The following is a 6,429-nucleotide window of genomic DNA, read 5'->3' as shown; positions in this document are numbered from 1 at the left end:
GTGTATATTTTCTGCACAGTACATGTACAACTCTTATGAATGCATATAAACAGAGTAACTGCCACTTAACCTGTATAACCAATAAAATGAACACACTGTTATTTTTCCCATCTGCTATAATCAGCTGTCACTTCCAAACCTGTCTGCTATCTAACTTCTTTTTTTTACACACACAGCTATTTAAAAAAGTATAATTTAATATTAAAAGATGGGAAAAATAACAGTATAATTGTAGAAAAATACTTAGTAGTGTATTATAAAATTACACACAGCCATGATAAGTTCATGCATCTTTGTACACTCACACAGATAGACACTATCATTAAAAAGCTCCCAGCTGAAATAACACCACTGCCTGTACATCACATCCTTCTGCTACATTACCCACACCTTCACAAATGCATACAATCCATGCTTTTCTATACAGTTTCTGCCATTTACTCTCTAAAAATAGCTAAATAAGTATATGATTATTTATTCTATCTCCTAGCATCCAATAACACAGCCTTAAGAAACCAAGTGAGTTTCATACGCTTAGTATTAGACTCATTTGCAAAGCATGTTGAACTAACAGATTGTAAGTAAAATATAAAGGCTACACATAGTGAAATGATACTGCAAGCACACACTATGTTCAGTTATCAAACAACAATACTACTACAAAAACATAAAAATCAATGTCTAGGTTAACAACAGTGCTAACACACAAAATTACTAACTTCTTTCTTTTACAATTGCATTGAAGACAACTCTCCTGAAAAGCATCAGCAAAATACAACAAATAAGAACTCAACTCAGAAGAAACCTGCTCATGCCAAACAAAAAAAAGAAAGTACTATACTACCATAATGTTCTAACTGTTGTTCAAACACAGTGTGGGGTTGATTCATGGAATTTGTGCACCGAAAAACAGGGATTTGTGTGCCATTCTGCCCACAAATCTGCTTTTGTTAAACAAGGATTTGCGGGCAGAATGGCACACAAATCCCTGTTTTTCAGCACACAAATTCCGTAAATCAGCCCATAGAATGTTAGTATTGCAGAACAAAGAACTGTTTTAATTCTATACCATTAGATTCAGTATTAGTGCTTCTCCTCACCACTAGCTTATTTTGTATTGTCATCTGAACCACAGTATAGTAACACACAAATTCAAGAATAGCCTTCCCAACTTGTTGTAGCTGCCCATTGCACAATCACACACCTCCACATATATCCTTACCATCATACTCAGACACTCATGCACACAGCACACATACATTGCAGAACAGCCCAACCTATACTTTCTTTTTTCCAACAGACCCCAATGAATGCCTACCAAAAAGCAAGTCCATAGAAAGCAATGCAGAAGTAGAGCAAAGGAAAATACAAGTGTCCAAAATATGCATCCATCTCTACCAGAGTGTGTACAAAAAGTTGAAACAAAAGGTCTAATAGAGTCATTAAGCAAAACAAAACAAGCTTCCAGTACAAAAACATTGCCTCCTCTTTCAAAATGTAAAACGAAACAGAAAGTGATTAACAAGAATTCAGCTACCACTTCTGCTAACACTGCTCCTATATATATTGATGTAGTGGCAAGTTACCATACCAAAAAAAGTATTTTAGAAAAAATGTTCTGCCACAGAGTCATTCAGAATCTTATAAAAACAAGAGAGGAATCATGCACAATCCTGAAAACCTACCATAGAAAATTAAACGTATAAGCTCTCATAGACAGTACAATCCTTCTCAAAGGGAAGTTATTTATTTTAGTGTTAAACAGAATGAAACCACTAACAAAACTAACTACTAAACTACAAAAAAGACTTCTCAATAAATGGAATGTCAACAAAAATAACTTCTTAAATATCTGTGGAGGTCAATGGAGTCACACCATGAGCACAGAACCATATTTCAATGAAGAAGCATACAAACAAAAGCAAACAATCACAATTGCAATACACAGCAGTGGACGAGGGTATGAAAAACTTAATAATACCATAATAGAACAAGAAATGCTGCATACAAAAATATCCCCAGAAAACTCAGTATCACCTCTCCATCCGACTGAACCAAAACGTCCAGTGCACAAATGGCCGTGCACGTCAAAGTGTAACATTGACAAAAAATCTTTCAAATCTTTATGCCAGTTCCTCAATCAGTATGTGAAAGGCAAAGACAAATTCAAAATGAAACTACTACAAAATATGGATACCTCTCCAGTGCGCAAATACACAGGACTACAAGAACATTCATTAGCCTGCATTTCAGGACCTGTTTGCAAAAGCACCTTCCATCATATCAAAATGATATCAACACATCATTCAACTATTAGAAATCTAGTCCATAAACTGTACTATGCTAGAAGTCCAGCTTTAGCATTAGGCAGTTTAAATAACAATCTTCTACATGGTACAGCCAAAGACCTACTCGAAGAAATAGAGCATATCCAGAGAAAATATTTTGGAAGTGAAAGCCACTTACAAAATGCAATAGCTTTACAACAGACTAGGTACAATTCTACAAATGGCAACATTCTACTACACACATACAAAAAAGAAATACTAAAATTTAAAAGTACATCTGCTGAACTACCAAACCATGTGTGTGTGTGTGTTGCTGCGGAACTTTATATAAATGTAGCACAAAAACTGTAGACATAACATACAAAATAGAAGACAATGAAGATTCCAAATGGTTTGAATTAGCTTTCTACCTTATAGCAGAAAACAAATATGAAATAAATGACAATTTAATACTTTGCAGTTACCGCACTGCAATACTCGACAACAACCAAACTCCTTCACATGCTATCACAAATAACTTGAAATTATTACTACTACCAAAACCCTTGCAACAACTCAATTTATATGAGAGCATCATAATTCAAACAGTGCATCGATTTCAAGCAATAATACGCCTTCAACCAAAAACAGCAAAATTACCTCCCTCTGAATTAGTGAAAGGCATTTGTGGCAACTTAGTTTATTTACCATTAGATCTGAAAGAAAATGTACACACTCTGAGAGTGCAGCGTCCAATAGACCAATCTTTAATTGTCTTAGTAAATGGTCTACCTACAAAAGACAAAAGAAAATTGGCAACAGCTTGTAGACTTACATAAATTTAGACAAGCCTTGCAATATCTAAAAGACAATAATGAATACTACAAAGAAATTGATATTGAAGAAAACCTGAGGGAAACCACTGAAATAATTCAAGAGTCACCAGAAACTGATAATTTTGAACTTCTAGATCCTGAAAAAGTATCCAATGTTTTACACCATTATACAATTCATCCATTATACTCTAAACACACCATAGATGATGCACTAGAAACATACCAAATGCGACAAAACAAAGGATCACCAACCAGCATATGGGAAAAAAAGTATAGAAGCACATGCTTTTCCTCTATTCTTTCCTACTGGGAAAGGAGGAAGGTACGATGATAGACCCAATCAGATAACAGCATCAGAATACCGCTTGTTACAAATGTATTCTGAAGATCCCAGATTCAGACAAATTGTGGACTACATAGTCCACCTACTCTTTGAAAGTGAACTAGCAACTCTACGCGTTGGAGTTGCAGACATATTGAAATCAGGTACCCATTTTCAAAATATGTCAACTATGCAATTACTACAAAAAGTGCAAGAAAAAGATGAGGTTCTACATCAAGCATTACAAATCTGTTAGCAAACATGCGTGGTACAAAATAATACTGGTTCTGACGTCACAGAGATATACGGTGTATGATAAGAAACCTTGGCCCACCCACTTGGTTTGTTACATTAGGTTGTGCAAAATATGCCTGGGGAGATTTACATGATGCCCTACGCATTTCAAACAAAAACAAAACAAGCATAGATATACTAACACCTGGAGAACCCTGCTCTCTAGATCCTGTTAATGTTTCAAGATATTTCTATCATCGCTTCATTGCTACGCTACACTTTATTTGTAATAAAACTGTTCCTCCCCTCCGAGAAGTGCAACACTTCTTTTGGAGAAAAGAATACCAAGCCAGAGGAGCACCACATATCCAAATGCTTTTATGGATTAAAGATGCTCCTAAATTTGGTCAAGACAGTGATGCCACTGTTTTATAGCTTATCGAAAAATATGTCACTTGTGAAATTCCTTCAAAAACAACAAATAGTGGTCTTCATGCATACATTTTACAATTTCAAAGACACAAATGTGGGAAATATTGTCGTTGCAAATACAAAAACAAAGGGAAATTCTACACCAAATGCCCCTTTGGTTTCCCTAGACCAATTACAGCAACAGGTCAAGTAAACAACTTCATGTCTTCAGTTAGACATAGTGTTAAAGGTAAATCACCTAAGAACACATATTACATAAAAAGAACAAAAGAAGCAAAATATATCAATGATTACAATGCAATCATTGCCCTCTTATGTAATGCAAACATAGATGTGCAGTACATTGCAGATAATTCCACTGCAGATGCACAATATGTTACAGCCTACTTAACCAAAGCAGAAAAAAGAGAGCTTCAAGACCTCTGGGATGACCTATCATCGGACAAAAGACTGTCTCAGAAATTGTACAGCTTAGGGATAAAAATGCTCTCTCATAGAGAATGTGGCTGCTATGAAGCTGCAGACTGTTTGACCGGTGCTGCTTTGTATGGAAAATCTGAAATATAGTATGGCTAAGTCTCGGTCCTGCTAAATCAAGAAAAAGAGTTCTGAAAACATACAAGGACATAGAAACAATAGCTAAAAATGATCCCAACAGCCAAGACATTTTGAAAAACAATTCACTGGACACATACTACCCAAACAGGAGTACCACTTTGGAAACCATGTGTCTATACCACATAGCCCAAAACTTCACATACAAAAATAATATAAAACCAGAGGAAAACAAAGGTAGATACAGAGTGACAAATTGTGAAGGTAGCTTAGTGAAACTTACCAAAGGAAACTTAATTAATCATATCAAATATTAATATTAATTGTCATTAATAACTCCTCAACATAAAGAACTATATTACCTGTCCCTGCTACAACTTTTTAAAACATGGAGAAAAAAGGAAGAGTTACTAGATATCTATGACTCCTATGAATTTGTCAATCTGTATCTACCTTTCTTTTCATCTGGTTTTATATTATTTTTGTATGTGAAGCTTTGGGCTATGTGGTATAGACACATGGTTTCCAAAGTGGTACTCCTGTTTGGGTAGTATGTGTCCAGTGAATTGTTTTTCAAAATGTCTTGGCTATTGGGATCATTTTTGGCTATTGTTTCTATGTCCTCATATGTTTTCAGAACTCTTTTTTCTAGATTTAGCAGGACCAAGACTTATCCATACTATATTTTCAGATGTTCCATACTAAGCAGTATCGGTTATACGGTCTGCAGCTTCATAGCAGCCACATTCTCTATGAGAGAGCATTTTTTATGCCTAAGCTGTACAATTTCTGAGACAGTGTTTTGTCCAATGATAGGTCATCCCAGAGGTCATGAAGCTCTGTTTATTTTCTGCTTTCGTTAAGTAGACTGTAACATATTGTGCATCTGCAGTGGAATTGTCTGCAATGTACTGCACATCTATGCTTGCATTCCATAAGAGGGCAATGATTGCATTGTAATCACTGATATATCTTGCTTTTTCTGTTCTTTTTATGTAATATGTGTTCTTAGGAAGTTTACCTTTAACACTATGTCTAACTGAAGACATTAAGGGGGTAATTCATAGAATTCAGCGCACAAGTGGCGCACACGGCTGTCGCACAGTGTGCACGTGCGAATCCCTGCGCCAGCTGCGTGCTCTGAAATCCATTTCCGCGCACAGCGTATTCATGGATTCCAGCCACCAAAACCAGCCGTGGCGCACAGTGGCGCAGCGACCCTGCAGGAGCGCCAGTTACGCCCCCAAGAACGCCTCCCGTGCAGGGAAAAGCCATCAACATACCCAATCCAGCGCAAAGGGCTGCGCTAACCCTGTACCAGCACAGCAAGCGGGCTACGTGTATCACTGGGGTGCGCGGGAAGTACCTCACGCGATTGGCCCCGTGCGAGCAGGGTACGCGTATTTCAGCGGTGCGCGGGAAGTTCCACACGCGATATCAGCAGGGTACGTGTATTTCAGGGTGCAGGGGAAGTTTTACACGCGATTCCAGCACGGTACGTGTATTTCAGGGGTGCGCGGGAAGTTCCACACGCGAATAGCCTGGGCGCGTGTATTACAGGGGTGCGCGGGAAGTTCCACACGCGAATAGCCTGGGCGCGTGTATTTCAGGGGTGCGCGGGAAGTTCCACATGCGAATAGCCTGGGCGCGTGTATTTCAGGGGTGCGTGGGAAGTTCCACACGCGAATAGCCTGGGCGCGTGTATTTCAGGGGTGCGCGGGAAGTTCCACATGCAAATAGCCTGGGCGCGTGTATTTCAGGGGTGCGCGGGAAGTTCCACACA

Source organism: Ambystoma mexicanum, chromosome 7p (genome assembly GCF_040938575.1).
Source record: "Ambystoma mexicanum isolate Mex_15411 chromosome 7p, UKY_AmexF1_1, whole genome shotgun sequence".
Classification (NCBI taxonomy): Eukaryota; Metazoa; Chordata; class Amphibia; order Caudata; family Ambystomatidae; genus Ambystoma; species Ambystoma mexicanum.
Note: the sequence above shows the minus strand (reverse complement) of the source record.